Here is a 25,824-nt window from a genome sequence, read left to right on the forward strand (position 1 = left end):
TGATTTATTTATTGCATGGGCCCGCCACAAGCAAGGTTGCTGTGGGTCAGATGATGTGTTGCAAATCAAAATGTATTCCCTTCTTGGTAAATAAAGTTTAAATTAAAATGGAAACTTCAAGCACGGTACAGTTCTTTTCCCTGTCTTTTCAGTACGTGTTAAAAGAATAGGCCAATAAGTTTATACCCTGTGTACATACTCTGCCCCCGAATTATGTGCCCTTGTTGTACACGAAACGTGTGTCACTACCATTCTTCTGGCACCTTTGGTATATTTATAATTCATTTTCCCCTTTGTTCGTTTCGCTACCATTTGTGTGCGTTCTGTCTGTGCACACCGTAGATTTCGAGTGCACCCATCACCCCACACGAGAGCGCCCAGCCCAGTTCTTGACCACTTAGAATAAAGAAACAAATGTTCAGTCGCAACAGTTGAGGTAAACTTGCCTGGTCTTTTAGGGGAGGCTCTTCCCGAGTGATGTCTAGCATTCCTCTTAGCCGGCCATTTTCTGATACACCTTTGCACCGATATATATATCCATCGGTCAGTTTAATATCCACCGCCCAATGCATAAACTGGCGAAACTTGCCTGACCAGGATAAGAAAGATCCAAGGGCTCCACCGATTTGGAAAAATACCAACCGCACCTCGCAACGTTGGTTCCTGTATTCGGGTGGGACTTCGGACTCAGAACCCATGTTCCTTAACGTTGCTTCCTGAAAAGTAAAACTAAGTTGTGCATTTTTGTGGAGAACAGTTTAATTTCTGTAAACTTAGCGACATTTGTTGCACCAACGTTTTATTATATATGTTACTAAATTTTACTGGAAAACACCATTCTATTGAAATTGCAGTGTATTAATTACACGCAAACTCTTCGATTGCGCACATTGAGTTCCGCACACCATCGATGAAAGATTCTCTTTTCCCTCATGCAATAACCCTGTGGAATACCCTCCCGGACAGTATTGCTTTGTCCGCCGAACGCACGACTTTTCGCGGGAAACTAACAATACATCTGACGTAAATGGTTTTTGTTAAAATGACTTGCTATTTGAACCATGTTAGTAACAAACTTTTCATGACCCATGCAACACGGTGCTTATTACTCGTGTGTATGGCTGTTTTATTTCCAGTCTACGATTTTGATTATTTTTCTGCTTGCTTGTTTCCTTTCTGAGCGATGTTTTTTCTTCCCTTTCTTCGTGTTTTCTTCCTTTTTTCGGCTTTTTGTTTGTTTAAGAGTCCCTCATATATTGTTTGCCCCACCTTAGCTAATGCCTCCGGTCCCTTAAGGCTGCAATAAATGAAATAAAATAAATTGAAATATATACCATCAGGGCCCATACACTGGTACGGGGCGAGAGCTCGCAAGCTGTCCACAGCAGCTTTTTCTCTCGTCCCGTCATGTCTTCTAAAGAACATTAAATAAACTTCTATTATATTACATTCTATTCTGATGAAAACCTCTACACTGTGATGTTATGAGGTTTCGGAGACTCGGGACGAGGTACTCGGAGGCACAGGTGAAGGACTGCCACGCGGGGTTTTGGAATAATACGTCGAAGAACATTTATGCAAGAGAAGGAAGATGCCGAAGGCGCAACACAAACGGATACAGAGTACGGTTGAAATGTTCAGGTGGCGGAAATGATGCGGACAACGGAACAGTCCAATTAGTAACCGATAAAGAAAGCGGAATGGGTGAAGTCTTACGATTCAACAAGTCTCGCTGTGGTTGTAGAGGCGAAGTGGAGACATCTGTGTTGACAGGTGAAGCAGCGGATGCAGAGAGCAGCGGCACGGTGCTTCCTCGGCCTCTTGTGGAGGGTGTGGACGTGGTGCCTGACTGTCCGGTCGACAGACGCAGGACACCGTGGTTCTGGCCGTCCGGTCGACAGGCCGCAGAACCTTGCGACTTGATCACTAACAGCGAGTGCGCTGCGCTGCCCTCCGATTCTCAACGACTTCTTTCTCCTCCTCTGCTTTCCTCTTCATCATCACGATACCATTCAACCATCATTGTCTTTGTTGCGCCGCACACCCCTAGTGGATTGTCCATAGTATTTTGATTTTTACACCCTACCACATCACAATACTCCCCCCTCAATGAAAGTTGTTGGGGCAGAGCCACACACACTTTCAAAAATAAAAATCTAAAGTAAGATCACACTGTAAGCAGTGTCTCGGAGTCTCGTCACAGTCATTTCTAACTAGTGAAACTCGTACTAAAGATCACAGGTTCATCCTGAAGGGAAGCATCAGAGAAGAGCATACAAGTCCGAAGCCAGGAAAGGGGTCGTGCCGTTGGAAGCCGATTGGTTCAGCACATCTTCCTTTCTCTTGTACTTCCAAAGGAGCTGACCAGGAAGTTTCACATGTCGTGCCCTCATCCGTGACTTGTCTGTCTTTGGGCTACCGTGTGCTCCTGGGACAGATTTGTGGCCATAATAACTTCTCTGTTCTCCCGGACTGTTTGTTGGCCCTTCCGCATCCGGTTTCTTCCGAGATGAAAGCGGTTGGCGGCCGAAACTCCTGAAAGTTCTCACTTGGCGTCGTTTAGCTCTCGGTTGTCTTGGAACCGTTCGTTCTGTTACACCGACGGAACATGTCTCACTTCGATTTAGCATGCCAGCTTTGCGCTTGAGTACCCTTCGCTTCAAGAAGAAAGGTATGCGCAACTTCCTCCTGGTGCGTTTTAGGCTCAGCTGTACTTCACGGCTCTCGGGGTTGGTGGAACCCGTGGTGAAGGAAGGTCTCTTCTCTTTTTTGGGCTTGTGGTTGCCTTCCCGCATTTTCCTCACCTCTGGAGAATGTTTGGGCTCCCTCTGGGGCTGGCTGTATTGAATTTCAAAACACTCAGTCCTGGAAGCTTCAGGTCCTTTGTCGTCTGAGAAAAACGGCGTATCTGTTTGGGTGATCGCTGCGCCGGCTGCAGCTACTTTCACCGCAATGTCTGATGATTCAGGATCATCAACATTCAGAGATGTCCTTACTGGACACCTAGCGTGGACCTCTTTAGGCACTATCTTGCTTTTAACTTGTAACTGAGTCTCCATATGCTTAAAGTATTCTCATTAGGCAGTATTTCGCCATCCTGCTAGAGACCTCTCCCAAAGGTTTCTTGAGCAGAACTTTCGACACTTTCTGGCCTGGGAAGATGTACCTTACTGCCTGCTTCGCGAACATCTCCCAACTTGTTTTGGCCTGCCATCGTGTTGGCAACCAAAGAGGCTTTTGCCACCTTTTCCTTATACAAGCTTTCGAGAATTGCTAACTCGCGGTTCAGCTCTGCAAGGTGTTTTTTGTGAGCATCCTTCAACGCCTGCCTTTCAGCTTCGCGCTGTGCTTTTAACCTTTCCTTTTCCTCTTCACGCTGTGCTTTCAATCTCGAACGCTCACTCTCGACCCACATGCGAAGTTCAGGCCCTTTGAGTCCCAGTCGGACTCCATCAGCAATAAGCTTTTCCAGTTCCTCGAGCCCCATGTTAACAATCTCAACCCTGTAGATCCTTTCCACTTGTCTGAGCCTGACTCTCCAAGGTGTTATGGGAGAGTCCTGTCGCGGACGCCACTTTGTGATGTTATGAGGTTTCGGAGACTCGAGACGAGGTACTCGGAGGCACAGGTGAAGGACTGCCACGCGGGGTTTTGGAATAATACGCCGAAGAACATTTATGCAAGAGATGGAAGATGCCGAAGGCGCAACACAAACGGATACAGAGTACGGTTGAAATGTTCAGGTGGCGGAAATGATGCGGACAACGGAACAGTCCAATTAGTAACCGATAAACAAATCGGAATGGGTGAAGTCTTACGATTCAGCCAGTCTCGCTGTGGTTGTAGAGGCGAAGTGGAGACATCTGTGTTGACAGGTGAAGCAGCGGATGCAGAGAGCAGCGGCACGGTGCTTCCTCGGCCTCTTGTGGGGGGTGTGGACGTGGTGCCTGACTGTCCGGTCGACAGACGCAGGACACCGTGGTTCTGGCCGTCCGGTCGACAGGCCGCAGAACCTTGCGACTTGATCACTAACAGCGAGTGCGCTGCGCTGCCCTCCGATTCTCAACGACTTCTTTCTCCTCCTCTGCTTTCCTCTTCATCATCACGATACCATTCAACCATCATTTTCTTTGTTGCGCCGCACACCCCTAGTGGATTGTCCATAGTATTTTGATTTTTACACCCTACCACATCACAACACCTTTTCAAAATATGGGCACGGACAGCGCATGTCAAGCGGGAACAACTTCAATATACATACAATGAATTGGTGCGCGATGTTACTATCATAATATTGAATGCTGATAGAGCAAACGTAACGCAATGTGATTAAGGCCACTAGGTGTTTTTGTCCGCTCAGTGGCAGGTGCCACAGGGCTCTATGTCTGTTTCTAAGCGACGTTCCGAGATGCAGAAATGCACAGTAATAAGCATAATATAGCCTGGCGGCAGAAACAGATAGAGAGAGCGAGAAAGCCCCACCCTGGCGACATTGTATATTCAATGAGACGGTGAGTGTCAATCAACACCCTGGACGACGGGAGAATGGCGCCCTTCAGTTGAACGTAGAAAACAGAAAACAAAAATAACTGGTCCACGAAGTAAAAAAGAAGAAAACGGAAACGGAAACACACACACAATATTCTCTCAAATGAAATCTACCACGCAAAACACCATACAATGAAATTGCAGGGAACTGATGAGAAGCATTCCGGACATTATAATACCGTGACAGGACACAAGCCATTTGAAATTTTTCAAACAACGTGGAGACGCAAAAAAAAAGACGCATATTGCTAAAGCAATATGCGGTTTTTAAAAACCCTGAAAATGGCTGCACATGCTCTTCTCGAGGTGTCACACTTGTAGTCAAGAAATTTAAAGCATGCCATCAAACAAGCCTGCAGACTAAGCTTGAAGAAGTAACTATGAGAGCACATATTTTTACTTTGTTTATTGCTTCGCGGTCCTAATGCATCCTTAGAGATTTCCAACTCTGGGAAACCGAATTTTTCACATTTCGTAATGATTGGATATTTTATGCTTCACCATTAGGCACACTCTTTTGTACGAGGGGATGCACGTGGCAAACTGTTAGAAAAATATTTTGCCCTCCTCAGCCACTGCTTATTTAACAGGAAATACCAAACCTATTACAGCAGAAGGCACATCACGCACCCCGAAATCGATATAGCAATAGGCTGTCCTACTCTCTTTCCTTTAGTACCATGCAGCGCAGCTGCGAATTACTACGTCAGTGATATTTTTTTCCTGTTGCTATAACCTCAATAAATACCTTCATTATTCTAACATACACACGACGATCTCGTGAAAAGGAAGCTGATAGAAAAAAATTGCGGGAAATGTCCGAACAGTCCCATGCCTCGATACACAAAGTATACATTGATCAGGTTGTAGATGTAGTCATTGCAAACATAGTAGAAGCAGCACATTCCTCAAATACCCAAAGGTCTGGTATAATAAAAAATAAACGTGGCCTTGCTCGAACTAGGAGTGCACGGTAGCGCGTGCACAACGAAATGAAACCTTGGCAGTCCTCAGAAGGTAACCAACAACTAAAAACGTGGGTACATTCAAGCGCACAAGGGTACAGTGGCGGTGAACCAAATGTGGGACTAAAACGTACAGCAGAAAAACATTTTTTGATCCATCAACTCATATATCAACATACACAGTTTGGAAAAGAATCGTGCACAACAAGGAAGAAACAGAATAGTCCTAACACCTCTTAGCACAGCTGGAGGCACGTATGAAATTCAAGCCAACGCACTTCTCCAACACTTAAGAGTGTCTCCAGTTCTGCTGGCTCCACTGCATAATATTTCTAATTGGAGTACAAATATTTAATTAGACCGCGGCCATTATTTATGAGGAAAGCTGATTGGGTGGCTTACAGCTTGCCGTTCAAAAAACAAGAGTTTGCTTTTGCGCTTTCGGCTCGTGAAATAGCTGCTAGAGGAGCTGAAAGTGACTTAACAAATGTTAAACACACGTCCACCATGAATAAAAAAGGAATATCTCTGATATTACCGCGATAGCGGTATTGGGCTCATTTTTCCATTTCCCTGTGCCTGCTAGCCCTCCGCTATCAGCCGCGCTAAAGTGTCGACGGAAATACGTCATCGCTCCCAGCCGGAAGCTACGACTGAAGCAGCAAGATTCGAGGGCTGGCCTGCATCGAGGTAACTGAACTATGGAAAAGAGGACAATGTGACTTCGGCGGAGACGAAAGAAAGGGCACGCATTTTCAGCAGGTGCCGTGCCTGCGCAGTAAAGTTCGTCCAACGCCAGGTCGGTGGCAGCATACTCGACAGACAGAGCCGCCAGCCATGCCCGCTGCTGACGCCCCTACATCCAAGCGCGTTTCCACCGGAAGGTAAAAATAAAATTCCGGTAATTCATGACCTAAACCTACACCGGGGCTCTCACGCACGAAATCACGGACGTTTCCCTAATAATTTAGACCACCTGGCTGTCTTTACTGTGCACCGAAGTGTCGCAACAGAGGCGTTCTCGTTTCCGGCTTACATCAGAACGACGGCTGCCCGGGGCCTGAATCGAACCCTCGTCCTTGGGCTCAGCAGCGCGACGCCTTACCCACTGGCCATCCCGACGAGTTACCACCGGGACTGATGCCGCAACCAGCATTGGGTTGCCTAACTAAAACAGGGGGCAAAGCATTAACGCCAGTCTCTCAGAACTCACGGAAGGCACTGACTACGAGTAGAAAACAACTTAAAATAAAACCCATGGGTATGAGCACAAACATTTTCAAACAATGTTATAACATTCCCGTGGTTCTGCCTCCGCCGCAAGGGCCATTTGGCAAATGACGGAGGGTGCTACGCGGCCAAGTTAAAAATGACCTTATGATAGGTACCAATGTCCTCCCAGAGAAGGCATGTAAGAGTGCTCGGCGTGGCTCTAGAGTAAAGTGGCAGAGCCGAACTCACAATCGCTAATCAGAATCAGAAAAACCTGTAACAAATCGCCCGCATTATTAAACCCCTAACCTATTGAAAAGCAGGAAAGAAACAGTAAGACTGTAACCCTCACTGATTATGAGCTAGATATTGCAGAGCTTACCGTACCACAAATTTTCCTGCACCGCAAAAATAAAAAACCCCATCAGGACAGCATCTATAAGGGAAGTCCTCAACCTCACAGTTTTAACCGCGAGACCAACTGACAACCGCTGGTTTACCGGGGTAACAGAACGGACAGCCAGATATGTGTCTATAAGGGAAAGACCAATAACTTGGTAGAGGGAAGAAATAGCAACATTTGGAGGAAAAGATTGGACTCGGGCACCGCACGATAAGAGCGGTGAACCTCAATGGGATAGGCCTTCGTCGTGCAGTCGATCTGAACGGGATGTTGTTGATGATGATGACGATGATGATGATGACGATGATGATGATGACAATGATGATGAATAGGGCCTCAAATTGTGCCTTTATAACGCTCTTGGAGAAATCAGAGAAATGACTCTCAGCACCAAGCGAGCGGCTTGGAAAACAAAATCGGGGCAGGCCATCGTATGGAGCATACGCTACCCCTCTGAAAAGAAATGGCTGCCCGCCTTGATAGACAGATCACCAATTCTTCAACTCTGCATAAAATCCCTTTTCTCGAGAAATGTGGATCCGAAACCTAGACAAAAACAGGCATATGGCGGGATTCAGTTCATTTGAGCAAAGTTTTAATCTCGTGACAGCACTGTATACACCCACTTCGGCCCGTACGATTGTAGGAGGCAGCAGTCGTCTACTGCCTAGTCTACTGCCTAATTTACTGCCTAGTGTACTAGTTGAGTACTTAGGAAATATTTGTGATTTCATGGCCCTTCTACGTACCGGAACAAATATAGGGAAGATAAAGACATCCTCTTGGCAATCCGACTAGCGGAAGTACCGAACCGAAACGTAAACATTATTGCAGGCTTTCAAAGGCCATTAGACTGTTTGGTCCTGATCGTACGCCTAGGACCCTACTTTTTTCCCTCGCTACAAGGGGGTCTCAATGCCGAAGAATCGCAACCTCTGTGGAGGATAAATATATGTGGGCGAATATGTTTGTTGCGAATATCACCCATTACCTTAACTCTGCTAAAATCAGAAAAATCTTCCTTCCTCTTTCTCGCAACGTAGCTATGGCCAAATGTAAGCTCAGATGAGAACTCAAACGTTACATATTCCACTTCTATCAGGGCACGGCGGGCAGCTTTGACCCGCTCGTTACGTCCAGATCGGCGCGAGCTGATGAGAAGGCAAAGGAAGGAACTGCTGCCTCTGGCGCCCTAGACGTCAGGGTCCACCCTTGATCTCCCTAGCATCTGTTTACCCCCTTTCCTAACGCTCAACTATTTCTTACGTTAGGACGATCTTCACACACACACACACACACACACACACACACACACACACACACACACACACACACACACACACACACACACACACACACACACACACACACACACACACACACACACACACACTCGCTCTTTCTCTCTTCGCAAAAAGCAAAAATGTTCAGTTGTGCCTAAGCATAAGAGAATAAACACTTTGAAACACTGACACTGACACCTTCTCGCTCAACTGACAGACAATGAATTTGCCGTCGCAACCTTCTACACTTACTTCTTAACCCACAGATATGCAGAGGTATCTTGTCTCTCCTGGGCCACGGCGAGTTGAAAGCCTTTCCTAACTATTTTTCTGTCTACGCTGACTTTCACTGCTCGTGAAGCATACGTCGCAAATACAGCAACTGCGTTCCAAAACGCTCCCCGGCAGTCGAAGTAACGCTATCGCGTCTTACATCTTAAGACCCATACGTAGATGTCACCTGCTAATTTGCACACGATAAGTGATTTTTATACAATTCTCAGGTCGATTTTTGTTCGGGAATGTGCACTACTGACGGCCTTGTGCCCTTGGGGGCTTGCGCACGGCGTGCATTCCGTACAATAAAAGATTGTTAATTCGAAATTCAAGCATTCAAATTTATTTAATTCGAAAGGTACGATTTCGTCCAGCCGAGTATCTATAAAAGTCTACATATAAAAAGGCGGTCCATTCGAATTCTAGTAGGTTCCGGCATAGATGATTGGGACAACGCCCTGAGATATGCGGAGATCACATTTCACGTCAGAAGCTCCGAACCTCTTGGTGTCAAATGCGATAAGGGGGACGAGGCCAAAGAATAGCACTGCTTTGTACTTGTAGAGCCAAGGCCGGATGGGATGCCTTGTATCTCTTCAGATTTGAACAAATTAAGGACCTATCCAGGGGTTAAGGGGTATGGATGAAAAGGACGACGCCAGTGATTATGTCCCCATATAACGACTACCGTTAATTATTTGTGTGTGCAAATCTCCTCTCCAAGGGAGCTTGCCATCTCCATGTGCGCTGCCAGCAGGCCGATTGGACGCTTTTCTGGACATTGGGTGAAAAATGAAGTGACGATGAATAAAACAATTGAAACGGTATGTTGATTACGGCAACGTCATTAGTTTTTGTGTTTGATTGAAGTAAATGTTTTCTTTGGCATTTTATTTGTGTTGTAGCCTTGTACTTGTCCGCCTTATCTTCACCCTTTTTCTGTTTTAGAGGCCGGTAAACCCACTCCTAATTTAGTGTTGTCTGACGCCGCTGGTAGGTCTTATGCTCTGTCGAAGCCTAGGGCTGCAGTGACCAACCTGGTGTCTACATAATCGGCTGTATACTGTGCTTGTTTTGCGACTTCCCTGTTGTGATACACTACCAGTGTTGCTGGCAGGCATGTTTACACATTAACTGCGGGGTCAGGTTCAGTTTACTAACGTTTTTCATTTCGGAGTGGCCAGTACTCCTACTGATGGGCCAGGCCTGGTATCCTTGGAATCCACAGCTCCAACATGCCCACATTGGAAGGACAGCTACAGGTTATTTTATACTACTTTTGGGGCGTGCGCACGATTCTTTGTTGACAAGACTGACCAGGCGCACGTTATTTTTGTGAGCACCTTGCGCAAGACAACTTCGCTGAAAATTAAACACTCTGGTGACGACAGTACGGTAGCCATTTATTTTTCAATGCCGGTTTTTGGTATCTAATCCTTTCTCTAGACATTTCATCATACGTAGGTTAGCGCAGTTTGCACATGTGAAATGGAAGCTTTCTTTCCTTGCTTTTGCGTGTGTTCCCCTATCCGTATTCGAAAATTTTCCTAGCTTAGGTGTTGCCCTGGCCATATCTGTAAAACGCAAGCGTTCGTTGTACCTCTCTATCAGCCTTCCGGCGTAATTATAGGCCCACAGTTCTCTAGGCCGGCAGTAAGTAGTGTAAAGAGACTGGAAACCTTTCGCACACGCAGGTTAGTATGGTTTACTGTCTCCCAATGTACATTACTGGTAATAATTTAGACGTATATCATCAGAGCGCCGGTGTCAATGTGAAAGGATTAGTACTTTAGTTACGCAGTAATAAATATTCTTCTGAATATTTTTAAATGCAGAGCATTTGTTAGGCTCGCCTCTTCCTGCGTCGGACGGTGTCAACAGCTCCGCGTCCGCAGCAGGTGCGCCTCTCCGCCATCCCTCCTCTCTCTCAACAGCAGCTGGCGCGCGCATGCGTCGTAGTCAGCCCGTTCGCTCCGTCGCGGTCTCGGCGTAACAGGTGCATGATAGCAGCGCGGTGGGGCGTGGAAGGGCGCGCGCTGCTTGCGCATGCGCGCTCTCCCCCGCGTACTGCTCTGCCTCTACTGCGCGCGCTGCAAATATAAAGCGTCTAGCGGTCGCTCGTGCTTCAGTCACTGCGTTGCTCCTTCCTTCCTTGGTTGACGCTCGCCCCCACGTTTACTCGTGTCTGCTACTCCAGCATCACGGAAGAAGCAATGGAAACAACACTGCCTTCAACCAGTACTGAGGCCCAAATGCTCTGCATTTACTCGTGTTCCCCTCGCGGGAAGGCGCGGGAATTTTTTTCCCCATTTTCCACTCTGTTCTAAACATCAAGATTTTAAAAAATTCAACAAAACGTGTTATTGTAGTGTAATGTTTCAGTTGCAACGGCATTGCCACTAACTTACCCCTGAGGCAATCTCGAAAACACGACGTGGAACAGCGATGTTCAGCAATTTAAGCAACTTGAAAACCCACGTCTGACAGTTGTTGTCCTCGGAGTGGTAGTCGGAAGGGCTGCTTATGCAGACGAACGCATTCAAGATGTCCCCGTATTCAATCTTGTGGTGGCCTACGCATACCTGGAAACGAAACAAACGTTAACACGAGTATAGGAAGGATACCTTTAGGTGGTTGTCATCGGAAAACCTGTGGACGTGAAACGAAACAATCGTAATCTTTGGATGATTGTAACATGCGTTCTAGGCTTTATCGTTGGTGCTGTAAAACGGGAAAATAAATTGATGCCGTTTTAATGTTGTGTGGTGCTTAAAACACGCCCACTGTGGTTACAAAACACTCAAGTAAAGAGACCATAATAACAACGTTCAGGCAAAGATATTACCTGCATGCCTTTGTGTATTGTTTGCATGTAGTTTGCTAACGCTGGTTATACGTACCCATAAATAAAATGAGAATGTATTAAGTGTGCTAAGCTTACCAAGCTGTGGACATACTAAATAGATCGAACATCCAGGAAAATGCACAAATTTATTCAAATTAGAAGAAACGGAGTAGAGCGGAAAGGTCACGTGTTGTTGTTTTTTTCAGTAATACACATGGAGTCGCGGTTCGGAGTGCAAAGAAGTAGCGAAGATGAATGAATCTGTTTTTGTGCGCTGGCATGTGGGAGTAAACGGGAGGTGCGCTGGCATTCCGGAGCAAACGGTAGGTAACTACAAGCGATAACATTCCGCCCCGAAATAGCATGGCATCGGAAGGGCAGTGCTTACAAGATGTTTTCATTGTAACTGCTGGCTACCAGTTTTTTGGCAGCTGTATTTCGTAGAACACGTGTATCAGACTTTCATTATTTTCGCGTGCACAGTACAGGTAGCTTGCTAGGTTTAAGCAACAAACGATAAATCTTTCAACTCGCTCAGGTTCTGGTCCCGGCGTGTTGGTGGTAAGAGTGCAATAGTGCTGTTGCCGAAGATGAATCGCTTAGCGCCTAAAACCCATATGCTTGCCGTCGAGGTTCTACCATTCTGCTAGGCTGCTTTATTATTACCATGGGGCATGCAGAGTTTCTAGCAGTACAGTCTGCGAAACTAACACGAAGGCATTATAACACGAGACTAACATCGTACACAAGGTGGAAGACCAGATTGCCTGGGGTAGCACCAGAAGGCGCACCATAAGATGTGCTCATCGTTTGCCACAATATTGCTGACATGAACCGCAGGGGCTTGAACAATTCGGAACTTGTTATAAATTTTCTTACAAAAGCAACGCTGAGGCGAGGACCGTGCATTACACTGTCGGTGTGAAGCGCGAGATAATGGCGAGATAGTAAATGAGAGTTGAAGGAAAACGTGCTGAAAGTGAACAAAGGCGTAGTCGAATCCCAAAATTTCTAGTTTTTTGTCATTCCCTTGCAGTTTATACGTCATTTTATACGTTATACGTACTTCATACGTCATACATCATTTGTTACGTTCTTCCAAGCATACGTAATCCCATGTTGGTAACAAGTGCATTAGCATCCACCCTGGAGCAAACAATTTGTAATAAACTTGTAAACGGTTGTCATAGGCCACATGATCAGAGACCGCGTTTCCATGTGTACCACAGGGTCTGCGTTTCAGTGAGACAAAATTACATATCCTTCTAGCCATGCCTTCATGTAGCCAGGTAATTTAATAAATGATTTCGGTGTGGTTAATCACTCCCTTCGGGTGTACTTGGAACGCCTCACTCGAGCGTACAACACGACCCGGAGCCCTGAAGTCGTCCCTGATCACTTGAAACGTCTCCTGGCGCCATTGCAGCTTACGCAGCTGCTCTTCTCAGGCTGTGCCTCCATCTCCAACAGGCGCAAGCAGGAGGGCACAAGCACCTCGGCGGGGAAATTGGCTGTAACTGGCGTACCATCCTTAATGTCAGCATACCTTCGATAGAGAAAAGATATGGGACGATGGGTGGACTGCGTCAAGGTATACTTTGCTGACTTTTTCAAGCCAGCCGGAAACGATGTGAGAAGTGTTTCACCATCAGGGGGCAGTTAACCTGCTTACCTTTGTCTGCTCCGTATCTGGTGGATTCCATTCCTTAAGCAGCTTGAAATGGCCAGAGAGCTTGTTTCCCTCTACAATGGCATCACATGCAATTGAGGGGCCTACTGTAAACTTGAAGTATACCGTGGCGCGCATTGGCGTTCACGGCACAGATTGTGAGCGCCATCTCGGTGAAGTGGCAGTGGACAGCGGAGATCCCAGTTTTCCGAAGGCCAAAATTACTTCGCAGGGTGCGGTACCAGGTTCCTCCACCATGGTGCCCTTCGGTGCCCTCAGTTCTGACATATCCTGCAACAGATGACGTACTTCTTCTCAATTTCCTGCCAGTAAACTCGCCTGGAAAGTTTCAAGCAAAATTTGTTACCCCAATTTTGCTGAATGAAATACATCACCTCGTTTACTGCATCAAACTTACGTTAAAAACTGATCATTAGTGATATTGACCTAATGAATATACATACCAATGTTTCACGTTAAAGCCAAGTGTCTAATTGTACCTTTCAAATAATGTATTCGAAATACTTTTACGCGATACATTTTTAAGGCTACGCACTGCGCGCCTTTGCAAACGGGCAATCTTGTCGAAAGTAGTTACAAAGCTTTTGTTATTGACCGAAAATGAAGTTTAGAATGCGGGACTACGTGCCATTGCATAGTACTAAATAGGTAGCACTTGATCCGCGATACGTTTACAACCAACCGAGCGGAAATCGAATATAGTGCGCTCGTTTTTACCACAAGAACAGTTTAAGCTTGCGCTTGGTCCGTTGGCGTTTGCTACAATAAATACGAATAAAAATACCCAGCGAGCGTGACCGTGCGCCTCGTCAAAAAATTCACAGCATATCCACGGGGTGAATGATGATGAGCGGGCGAAGCTCCTGAGGGAAAATCATCGGTAAAACCGTGACTCTTCAGTGAAAGTTCGCCCACTACATCTGTGTCCGAACGTAACGTCTAGAAAGTCTCGCTTAAACCGCGCGTCGGCACCTTGGGGCTGAGCTCGCCTGATGCGTTTTGCAGACGCCTCACGAGCTCTCACTGCATCGGGGTCTGCCTGCCGATACGCGCGCTTTCTCGCCGCTTCCCGTTCTCTGACGTTTTGGAGATCTTCTTCGCGCCGCAGCCGTGCTGCTTCGCGTACGGCAGGGTCCTCGCACCGTTGCCGTGAGGCTTGGGCCTCTCGTTCTCGAACGCTGGGATCTTGGCGGCGTCGTCGCACAGCCAGACGACACGCTTCGGCCTCCCGCTCTCGTACGGCAGGATCTTGGCGGCGGCGTAGCGCAGCTTCACGGAGCGCTTCTGCCTCGCGGGCTCGCACATCTGCAGCCTTATCCATCGGGCGACTCCGAGCGCGCGCCAACAGCGAACGGATTTTATTACAACGCTCCCCGCCATCTAGTAAACAATCCAAGAACTAAACTAGAGGTAGCAACGCCATCTAGAAAACAATCCAAGCGCATCTTTTCATCATATACAAGTACCGCCATCTAGTAAACAATCCAAGAACTAAACTAGAGGTAGCCACGCCATCAACTAAACAATCTAAGAACTAAACTAGAGGTGGCTACATACAAACGTCGAGGATGGACAGACCCACGCCTTAAGGAGCTTCGCCCCTAAAACCGCTGGGCGTCATCGAGGCTTGCGCGAGGGCTTGCGCCACTAGGAGAGCTTGAAAAAATTGCAAAAGAAAATTACCGATTGCACGCGAGCATGCACCTCATGGAAAGCACCCGGCGTAGTCCAGGTCTATCTGCGAGAACACTCTGCCATTTCACGTGGCGCCATCTCTCGCGTTCTCTTTTCCTCACCAGTTCACGTGCGTTTGTGCCTTAAGTAAGGAGCATAGATCAGCTTCCTATACAGAAGCCTTCGCGAAGCCCGGTAGCACCGTTTGTAGCGCGTGCTAATGCGATCGATTTTAGGAGCTATGTAAATGTCGGCGGACCAAACCAACCGAGCCTGCAGTTATGGAGAAATCTCTGCGGCAATTTCGGAAACCCATGTGAGCTTCAGACTCCGCGTCTGTGACAGAGGGGGAGGAGACGCCAGCTCTGGGGTTTATCCACACTTGCACCGTAGTGCAAGCTGCGCTATACTGTTTTAGTGCTCGCAAGGCGGGAAAAAAGCTTGAATTCTTTAGCTGGTTTCATAACATCTAAGCGAAGCAGTTCAGTTACAGGGGCGAAGGACAGGAAGTACGCTCGTTTTTCGCATTATGGCATATATAAAAAACCCGCATCACGCCACTATTATTTTAAAGAAATAAACAAAAAAGACACAGAAAGAAAACACTAATAATGACCTTGTTGCAACACAGCACTCATACCGCCATCAGTAGCGTGAGCCAACGTTTTAACGTTCCTTGTTGAACGACGCTGCATAGTGTTTACTAACATGTTTCTGACCTTTTAGTGCGTACTATTCTTTGCCGAGTCCCCTTACAGCCAGGACCGCGGTAACACCCTGCATTTCCACAAAATTGCACATATCGCGGAAGTTCCACCGGTAGTCGTTATTATAGCGTAAATAAAGTTTATAGACGAAGAAGTTTATTGACACTTGTAAAACAGGAAGGGTACATGTGAACATACATACAGATGAGGGTCCCATAGTTGATATTGCATCGCGACCCTCGATATGTAATTATTTAGAAAAAATACAGTGAAAGCAGCTAAAGACCCTTTAAATAGTCACAAGTCTCAGAGTAACACCTAATAGATATAAAGTAACAACAGAGCAATACAAACTAAGAACTCATGTCGTAGCTTTACTAGGCAGACTCAAAACAAAAATCAGAAGGAAAGAAAGAAAGGGAAGGAATGAAGAAAAATGAAAACAAAACTGAACACACTACGGCATATTGCATTGTGTGTGTCAAGTCACAATTTTAAGCAAAATAACAATTCACAATGGGCAGGAAAAGCGAATAGACAAAACAGCGCGTTTAAGCAAAATCTCTAAACAATTTATGCCAAGAGAGCACAAACACTAACGCAGTTCCATGGTCGAGTATTGCACACCTTGAAACAAGTAAAAAAATAGAAGCAAAGTGAATTGGAATGTAACTGACGCTGGAGGTTAAAAAAATTTTCTGCATCTCACGAACCATACGGAACTACAAACACACATTTTCAATAAAACCGACAAGAAACAAGGGTGCAACAAACAAAAAACAGGTGCTAAGTTACACATTCATAGAGCTACTACGTACGAATCAAAACGGCAAAATGAACTCTTTAAATGCTTCTTAAAGGGCTATAAAGATGAGAGTGACCTAATTGCATCCGGCAGGCTATTCCAGTTTGAAATAACGAAAAAATGCGAAGTCATTTTTTCATAATTTGTGGAAATTGAAGTTTGGAGCAAATCTGGTTGGGCTGGTATTAGTGAGACAACTTGAACCAATAAAGTGGAAATGAAGTTCATTAGCCAGCAGTTTGATCAACAAAGTAATTATGTTATATTGGAATAGTTTGAGAACTGACAAGACGTTATATTGACCAAGAAGTGCGCTAGCGCTGGAATAGAAGGCCCTACTTGTGATCATGAATGCTTGGTTCTGGAGATGTTGGACGTATGAAATGTGAGAGTTATATAGAATACGCAACAATTCCATATGTCAAATGGCTGTGAAAAAAGGCAAAATACCAAGATAGAAGCGCGTGACATGGATAAAACTTACGATATATACTAAGGCTCTAATGACACATGCAGTTTTTTGGCTTATGCAATTGAAGTGATTGCGAAATATGAGATGAGATTCAAAGTGAACGCCAAGGCAAATGACATGATCAGAGACATGAATAGTGTCGGTACGCAGATTTATCGCCGAAAAAAGGGCACCCGCTTCTCTTCCGAACTAAATAACATAAATTTACTTTTTGAGGGGTTTATAATAAGGTGATTCTTGTGACACCAACAAATGGTGTTTGTTAAAACACCATTTAGCAATCAAACAAGGGGTGGTAGCGATTTGTGGGCACAAGATAATGTGGTGTTGTCGCCATATAGAACACAATGATCGGATTGAAGATGATCCACGATGTCGTTGATATAAATTGTAAACAATAAGGGCCAATAATTGACCCTTGAGGGACCCCTTGATAATTTTGTATCAGAAGAATGTGTATCAGAAGAATAACCTCAGCCACAACTTTTAAGTGACTGCACGAATATTGTCTAGTCCTGAGCTAGTATCTTTCAATCCCAAAATTGTTACGTATACCGCTTCAGGTGACGCAGGAAAAAAGGTAAAAAGTAGTACTAGAACGTGGTATACTGGAATATGACGAAAAAACCTGTGGTGTCGGAAGCGAGAAAAAGTATTCACAAAATGCATTAGTAACGTCACCAGATTTGTGAATGACGCCATTGTAGTTTATTTCCAATACTGGCACATTGCATGAGGACCTCTTTAGAAAATTATTGAATAACTTCCATTGTTTTTCAGGATTATTTTATTTTTATCAAATTTAGCTACGTAGTCGCGTTAAAAAAAGCGAACAATGACCATGAATAGAAATATATTGACGTTTCGGAACCGCATATGGGTTCCTTGTTCACTGCGTAGGACAACAAGTCTTCGTCAATGTAAAACAAGAAGTCGTCGTCGTCAAGAAGTCGTCGTCAATCGACGGTAGCAACGTTCTTTAGCTGCCCTCAAAAAATTATTTAAAACCTTGGAATAATTCTCGTAACATCTAGTGATTAGTGAAAATGTTTCTTTTCAGTCTTGCGGTATAAATTTTCTTTCTTGCGCATGCTTCGCAATAGCCCCTGCGTAACCCAAGGGTTGCCAGGGAACTTGTAGCATTTATTTACATTTCACTGTACAGTTTCTGGCGGGTATGGTATTATGAATAGTGTTACAAAATTCTTCTATAGCTTCCTCTCCCTTCTGTAAGGTATCGATACGGGACCAGTCAGTGGAGGTAACAGTTCCTACAAATTTTGTCAATGTTGAGCACTGAAGTTGAGAAACACGGAGGCTTCTTGCCTCAGCAGCACTAAACGTAAGCAATATGGGATACTGATCGGGGATGTCTGCACTTACAACTCCAGATGCCGGTGCAGGTGATATGTTTGATATGGCATGCTCCAGTGGAGTTTCAGGGCCAAGGAACGTACATCTAGTAATAAAACATCTAGTAAGATGTCGAATTAACGATTTGTAGCTGAACCTACTGAAACAGGCAATGTAGTCTGCGGGCTTTTGAGAATCAATATCGACCAGGTTGATGTTATTATCTCGTACAATAACAACGTTCTTGTTTTCCAACAACAGTTTTTAAACACTGCGTTAAGGCTAGACAAAAGTTCAGAAACGGATGACGACGGCGAGCGATAGATGCGTCCCAGAATGAAGTGTTTGTCCGCATCATCAATAAAAGATTTGTCTAGATCCATAAGTACAGATTCACAATAAGTGACGTTTATTGTGATATCAAGTCTGCGTGAATACGAGAGTAGTTGTGAGATTAAGATTGCAGCACCCCCATGGCTACTAGATTGACGATGGCAAAACGCGGACTGGTAATGTGGAAAGCCGTATAAGAGAGCACCGCCATTGCAAAGCCAAGTTTCCGAGAGGCAAATAAAAGAAAAGGGATGTTGTAGCGATCTAAGAAATGTGCTGATTTAATCAAAGTTTTTGCGGAAGCTTCGTGCGTTAAAGTGAATGAGGGAAGTGTTTTTTGCGCTGAAGACCTAGTTTAAATTGGTCCGGAGAAAACAGAGCCATACCTGTGTTGAGCCCGTGATGTGCTGTGAACTGAAATAGGAGGGACCAATAGGCGAAGATTTTTAGGTCGGACTCTGTTGCTATGCCGAAGATCTTGCTGGGTTCGTTCCAGCGCGCCTTGCTCTGACAGTTTTCTGTCCACAAGAACTGCCACTTCTTCTCTTTGTTCAGCGCAAGCACCTTCGTGAAAATTTTCTTGTTGGCCATCGTCAAGTGGTCGTTTATGTGCACTGCGCTGTCGCATTTTTCAGAGAAGCCAATCTGGTTAGCTCGCAAGCGGGCTTTGCGGGCCCTTTGGACGAATTCGTTTTTCTTTTCCCAGGTGCAGAAGCGAGCTATAATATTCTTTTCTGCACAAAATGCGGGAACGCGGTGAATTGTGTCAATGTCTGACGCTTCAATGGGGCAATCGGGTGCCTCAGCCATAGATTTCAAAATGGCTACACAGTCTTCACCTTTTCTAGCCGGCACTCCTTTAATTTCGTTGTTATTAAGGCGAGAGTACTGTTCAAGGTCAGCCATTCTCTTCTCGAGAGCTTGGTTGCGTGCGGTTAATATCTTATTAGCTTCGACTACTTCTGCATACTTCGTCTTCAATTAGTCGTAATCATCGCTAACAAACTCAACAGATTTCGCAAGCTGCAACTGATCAGGTGCACCTCAGTCGTCCATTTTCTGTTTAAGCTTAGCGGCAACTTCCTCGACTAGTGCATCTAGGCTACTTTTTAGCATTACCTTGATCGTACCAATTCTTTTTGCAAGCTCAGCACACGAAACCATTGCGCGGACCGAAAACAAGCAGAAATAACAACAAACGATTGAGCAACAGTTGCAGCACCAAATGTCAAAAAGAAGCGCAAAAGACACCCGAACAACCTGAGTGAATTTGTACAGTCTTTAATGGTGCTCGAAAGTGCCTTCACCGCTGCTCCAAAGTGCCTTCACGGTGCTTGGAGAGTCCTTTTATACTTGGAAGAAAGCAGCGATTCGTCGGCGTAGTCGCAGGATGATCCTCAGAGGAGGTCAGCTGAGAGAGCGGCCAGTGCACGCAGGCGCGACATACACCCGCAAGTGCCGTCAGCTCCGGGATCACCGATATAGGCTGGAAACTGCGCTGTTCGTACCGCTGCCAAAGCAACCTGAGTGAATTTGTAGTCTCTAGTGGTCAAGCTTTCCGCCGCAACCGCTGCTCAAAAGTAGACATAATTGTTCGAACAAAATTTTGAAAACATAAAAATAAGAAAAATAAAAAAGACGTAACACCTTTATTCGTTATAATATTGTAAATGGAGATAAATGATCGGGGAAGATTTAGAAAAACGCAAAAATAGGGCTGTAGAGAACTCACACTCAAGAACAACGGCATAATAGTGCGAAGCATTCATAGTCAATTCCCTGAGTTTCTGCCGATATTTTTACGAAATAATCAAAGCTTTGATGTGTAATGATACGGTTACATAAGTCTAGGTACCGCTTGAGCACTTTTCTGCCCCCCAAAATTCGTGTCCCTCCGAACCCGCCAATTTGGTACCGGCGTGTTTCTCTGATCGTGGCACTTAAAAAAAACCTAGTAGCGTTTTCAGCCTCCAACCAGGACAAAATGTTTGCACACATGGCTTTAAGGTTTTTAGTCTGGTTTATTTTGTTGAGGGGTTTGACGCCACACATCTTTCTTCCTCTACATTGCTGGGTAGAATAAGCATGCAGGCTTCCTCACTAGATGGCAGTGTACCTTCTGTCTTTTTACACGCAGGCGCATGCGCATTACACGCAGGCGCATGCGCATAAAACGCAGGCGCATGAGCATTACACGCAGGCGCATGAGGCTCACCTTAAGACGAAAGGAAAAATTCCCCGCATTTCCCCGAGGGGAAGAATGTGAAAGTGCGAATGCACGAGTTGACTTTGCGCGGTTCGGTAATGTTCGCGAAAGAGAGATCACACACACACACACACACAACTACAAAGAAAGAAAGATGCATTTATTCACAGACACCTATTTGTGTTGTCGTTGTACTTGATTGCTAGAGCGGATCTCAGCTTTGAAATTTCGTGTCACTACTCCTTTAAGCGGGTGCATTAGCCCTTCTCACGCCCGATTCCTGGCCAATCCCCCACGTGGGTATGTGCCATGTCAGCGGCCAGGCAGCGCGCGCCCATCTCCCCCCGTTGCCAAGGAAGACGAGGAGATTCCTGGCCAATCCCCCACGTGGGTATGTGCCATGTCAGCGGCCAGGCAGCGCGCGCCCATCTCCCCCCGTTGCTAAGGAAGACGAGGAGCGCGCGCACCCGCAGCTGTTGCTATGCGGACGGCGGCGGACCCTTCAGGCTCGCTTAAGAAGTGCATTCGCACTTAAAACGGAACGCGGCTACAATGAAGCATAGAGGCCTCTGGGGATACAGCAAATACGAGGTGTTAAGGGGAGTCTGAAAAGGGGTCATGGTACCAGGATTAACTTTCGCTAATTCGGTTCTGTGCATGAAGCCAGAGACCCAAGCGGGTCTGGAAGTAAATCAGAGGGCGGTAGGCAGATTGGCCCTAGGGGCCCACAGAGGCCTGGTCGTCTTTCGAGGCGAGGGAGGCGCAGAGCAAGATAAAGTTTGAGGACCGACTTCGTGACATGGAGGACGAAAAATGGGCCGCGAAGGTGTTTAAGTACCTATATTTGAGGAGCGTGGACACGCGGTGGAGACGGAGGACCAGACAGCTGAGCAAGCGGTACGGAAAGTCGCTAGGGGAAAGCGGGGTTTACACAACAGTTAAAAAGCAGGTAAAGGCAACATAGACGACGAAGTGGGCAGAGAGAATGGAAGCGAAAAAAACCCTGGAGACTTATAGGGCAGAGAAACGGGAAATAAGGAAGGAGGGATTCTATGGCAATACGAGAGGCAGTGCGTTGCTCTTCGAGGCACGGGCAGGGTGCCTGAGAACCCGGGTATACACGGGTAGCTACAGGCAGCAGGATGAAACGTGTGCATGTTGCGGCACTGATCGGGAAACTATAGACCATATTGTCAGGAGCTGCACAGAGATACGGCCACCGCGGGGTGAGGGGGAAACGACGCTGGCGGAGGCTTTGGGATTTGGGGCGAGGGGGAACCTCAACTTCAAGACCATAGAGGTGACGAAGAGGCGACTGGAGTGGTGGTGGAGGAAAAGTAGGGAAGGGATGGGTACGCAGGCGGAGTAACCATGCGGACCAGAATTTAGAACAGCGAGGGGAGAAAAAAGGGGGGTGGGGGCGATGAATTTAAAACAGAAAAGAGGGAGAGATGGGAGGGAGGAAGCAAATCTATAGGTTAGATGGGAGTAGGGCAGGTAAACGTAATAAAACAGGCAAGTCGGTTGCTGACAACCGACGCCCCGATTCAAAAGGAAAGCCACTAATCATCATCATCATCATTTGTGTTCTTTCCTGAGCTGTTTGGCCAGTATGCCTGCTCTTGCTTGAGACCGCTACCCGCGAAAAAATTTGTTCCCACTTTTTGGAAAGTGCTTCTCTCCAGGAATGCAAAAACTTGGAGCACATGCATGCGCCAAAAACTTTGCTGCGACTATACTTGGCGGATGGGTACAAAAAAGACAGGCAAAGGCCGCGAATAGTAGTGGAGCACAGTAAGGTGACCAGGTCGCTCAAAGACTATTGGGCGTTTGACCGAAAGACCTGCGTTGGATTTCTGGCTTGGGTGATGCCTTAAAAACATTCGTGATAGACATTAGACCCCGAAAGAGCCCTTCGGCTGAACCTGTATAACGCCATCTGGAGTAGCCACAGCAGCCGCCACAACACCAATGTGAAGACACGCTTCCGTAGTCGCTCCTGACGGCCGCATGAGCGCTGCGGGATAGATACTTGGGGCAGTCGCCCAAAAAACTGGGAGAAATCAACACACTGAGTTCGTTGGCTAGGTGTGCCAGGTGGCTGCCGGCTACATTCTTGTGGTAAGGGGGGCAGGCAATATGAATAAATAGTTTTGTACTTGATAAATATGGTATTCCAAGCACGCCCCTAAATATACGCTGCTCATTATTTACGAAATAGAAGGGGCCTAGGCGGCGTGCGAACACCATATGGGTAGTTGCGGCGTGGTCACAAAAGCGGGATATCTACTTTAAGACTAGTAGGGTAGAAGTATTTTGGTAGCAGGGCACGGCTGACCTAAGTTGGTTTGGAGAGCCTGGCATGGGCCGGGAGCACTAAACGACAAGCAGGCGGTAAAGATTGTGACCTCCTCCAAGGTGAGCAAGTACTCTCATTGTCGCTATGGAAGCCCTTCAAGCTGAACAAGGCATAAAGGCTCATGTCGGCGTTGCTGTCCATCTGGGTGGGATTCCCAGCTACTCGGCAGAGTTGAACTTACAGTGTAAACGGGGTTGACAGAAGCTTCCTGTTTTCGCACCCGTTCGCGTTTCACTTCCGGCAGGCGCTCCTTGAATTCCCGTGGTTCTTTCTCCGACCGAAGTACACGCGGCTGTTCATATGGAGTTAAAACCTGGAAGAACTGTAGCTTCATTCAAGTGGACAAACATGTGGCTGTCCGTTTCCGTCCCGCCTCATAGGTATCACACTGTCTGTGTAACACACCAATCCAAATTCATAGAACATTGAGGACAGCTGACAGGTCAAATTAAGCCGTGAGACTTGCATGTTTAGATTTTCTGCCTGCAGAACGCGCATGTCGTCGTTAACTGCCTGAAGACTAGCTGTGCATGCACACCCCCTGCATCCACCCCCAACCAGTGCACGCATAAACCGGCAATCGATGATGGGCGCGTGCTTAGGGGTGAAATACACGGGCAAAATTTCGCGCCGAACGCCTTTTATGCTGAAGAATTATGGGCTCACGTCGGCGTTCAAAGCGGAAGGCTGATCTGGTAGCGCATTGGAAGGGAGCTACCGCTGTTATCAGCCGAATGCCCAGCTGGTAAAGCGTTATTGGTGGGGGTGAGGGGAATAACAGTTGTGAAAGCCGTGTCGCGGTGGCGAGGAGGAGCCCCGGAGCGGCGTCGAGTAAATCGGCTTCACCATAATGAAAACTGGGGGGTGAGACATATACTTCTTCGCAGGAAAACTACACCGATCGGGCTGAAAAACCTCAATCTGTTTCTGCGGGTCGCTACGATGCCGTGCTATTCTTAGCTTGCACGTCGGCGAGGGTGACGTTCTCGCTGTAAACATTGAAAAGCTGCATGAGGGCTTCAGTTAGTCCAGAAGTAGTTGGCAGCACAGTCTCCGGCCCCTCTTTGTCGGAGGGCGTTCCTTATTTTTCAAGTACCTGTCGAGCTGTAACGTCGTCGGTGAGGTGAACACAGAGCTCGAACTCGCCGTAAGCGTTAGCAAACTGCTCCAGTGTCACTTTAATGGGAATGGCGTCTGCAGGGCACAAATGCTCGCGGGACGGTTCAGCAAGCGGGACCTGCTATCCAGGTATACGAAATCGGCTGGCGACAAGCATGCCACGCCGGGTTGAGGCTGCAGATAAACCAAAATCGTAGCATTTTATTAGAGCTATTTGTACCTTTTGACTGACGATCGAAAGAAAAAGCCCAGAAAATCGATTGAGTACTGTTTCACGCGCCCGAAAGTTTCGTAGCTCTTATACATTGACTAAATTGAACGCGCGACAGTGCCATTGCAAAGTTCGGATATTGAGGCACATCCGAGAATAAGGGGTCCGAGAAATCGGTCGGCGAATGCCGCTATAAAATAATATTTTGACGCGCCAACGTTTCCTGCACTAGAACTAAATTGGATCACGCGAGTGATAATCGCATTCTATCGCATTCATTATTGTCCCGCCCGATGACGTGATTAAGGTAGCATGAAAAATTGTATACTGACTAGCTATTCGCCTCGACAAGGTGATAGGTACTTCCCCATTAAAACGTTTTTCTAATTTTCCTTTCTAATCCCGCAGCGCACTTATAAGAAAAGAGCTCAGAAAACAATATGGATCTAGTGCTTTGGTACGGAATAAAGATGATGCAATAGGAGAGTAAAGAAAAATTTACCTGCAAAAAACAGACCGGCGTAAAGGCTGACAATGCAAGGTTCAGTCTCCACCCTATGACAGACCTTTCGAAAGGACGCGTGAACTCAGAGCGCCGCCGTTGCAGCCAACTTGCGTTCGGTTCTGCGAAACGAAGATAAAGGCGTGAGTGCGCGAGGCGTAATCTCATATGGCGCCCTCCAAGGTTATCAATGCCGGTAATACCCCCAGAGAAGAGATGCACTATTGTATTGCCATTGGCAAAAAGATGTTAAAAAAATTTATTGCGGACAAATGAATCAACAGGCGTAACTATAGTTTGGAAGCAATGTTTAGCTGGGGCCATCAATCGGCTCCACTTTTTTCCCGCCATCTTGCCATCTTTCCTCCAAAATACTGGATAAGTGTTTCTAACATGATCAATCGCTGTACTACACTAAGGACTCTTCCTAGCGCCGCATTCAGTAGGGACCGGGCCGGTGGACGGGTGGCGCCACCACTCGGCACTCCCCTCGTCAGTGGAATGAGCCGGAGCATTGGACTTCACAGCCTTCCGTTGTTTTTGCCGTGTTTCCTTCGGTGCTTTGAATGCTTTGGTGGTGTTGTGATCGGATATGTGCGGTGAAACGATGTCTACACCGATGTGTGGGATTCCTAGATGAAGTAACGGCTACATAAACTTGGCGCACGCCTCTAAAGTTGGGTATGGGTTATAACGAAATGAGCGCTTTTTGCAGCGCTCTGCACGTGGGGACCCGTTATCTGAGTAGCAATAAAACTGTTATAATTAGTATTCATTACTACCACTTAAATTGTCTTCACTGGTTTCAGCGACTATGGTTTCTACGCCAACCCTAACGGTGGAATACCACGATAAGGGTGC

The 25,824-nt window shown here is 46.5% G+C and overlaps 1 long non-coding RNA gene across 2 annotated transcripts; it reads right to left on the reverse strand.

Moving 5' to 3' along the window:
- Positions 1-505: 505 nt before the first annotated feature.
- Positions 506-25,046, reverse strand: LOC144139449 (uncharacterized). Of its 2 annotated transcripts, none has more exons than XR_013316210.1 (4): positions 24,964-25,046; positions 13,205-13,492; positions 11,096-11,269; positions 506-716 (listed from the first exon to the last, which is right to left on the reverse strand). It is a non-coding gene; the product is annotated as an uncharacterized LOC144139449 (long non-coding RNA). The 2 variants fall into 2 exon arrangements; XR_013316211.1 differs by lacking the exon at positions 24,964-25,046 and adding an exon at positions 19,827-19,919.
- Between the last annotated feature and the right edge of the window lie 778 nt (positions 25,047-25,824).

Source organism: Haemaphysalis longicornis, unplaced genomic scaffold (assembly GCF_048455015.1).
Source record: "Haemaphysalis longicornis isolate Haplotype H1 unplaced genomic scaffold, Haemaphysalis longicornis Haplotype H1 scaffold_5, whole genome shotgun sequence".
Classification (NCBI taxonomy): Eukaryota; Metazoa; Arthropoda; class Arachnida; order Ixodida; family Ixodidae; genus Haemaphysalis; species Haemaphysalis longicornis.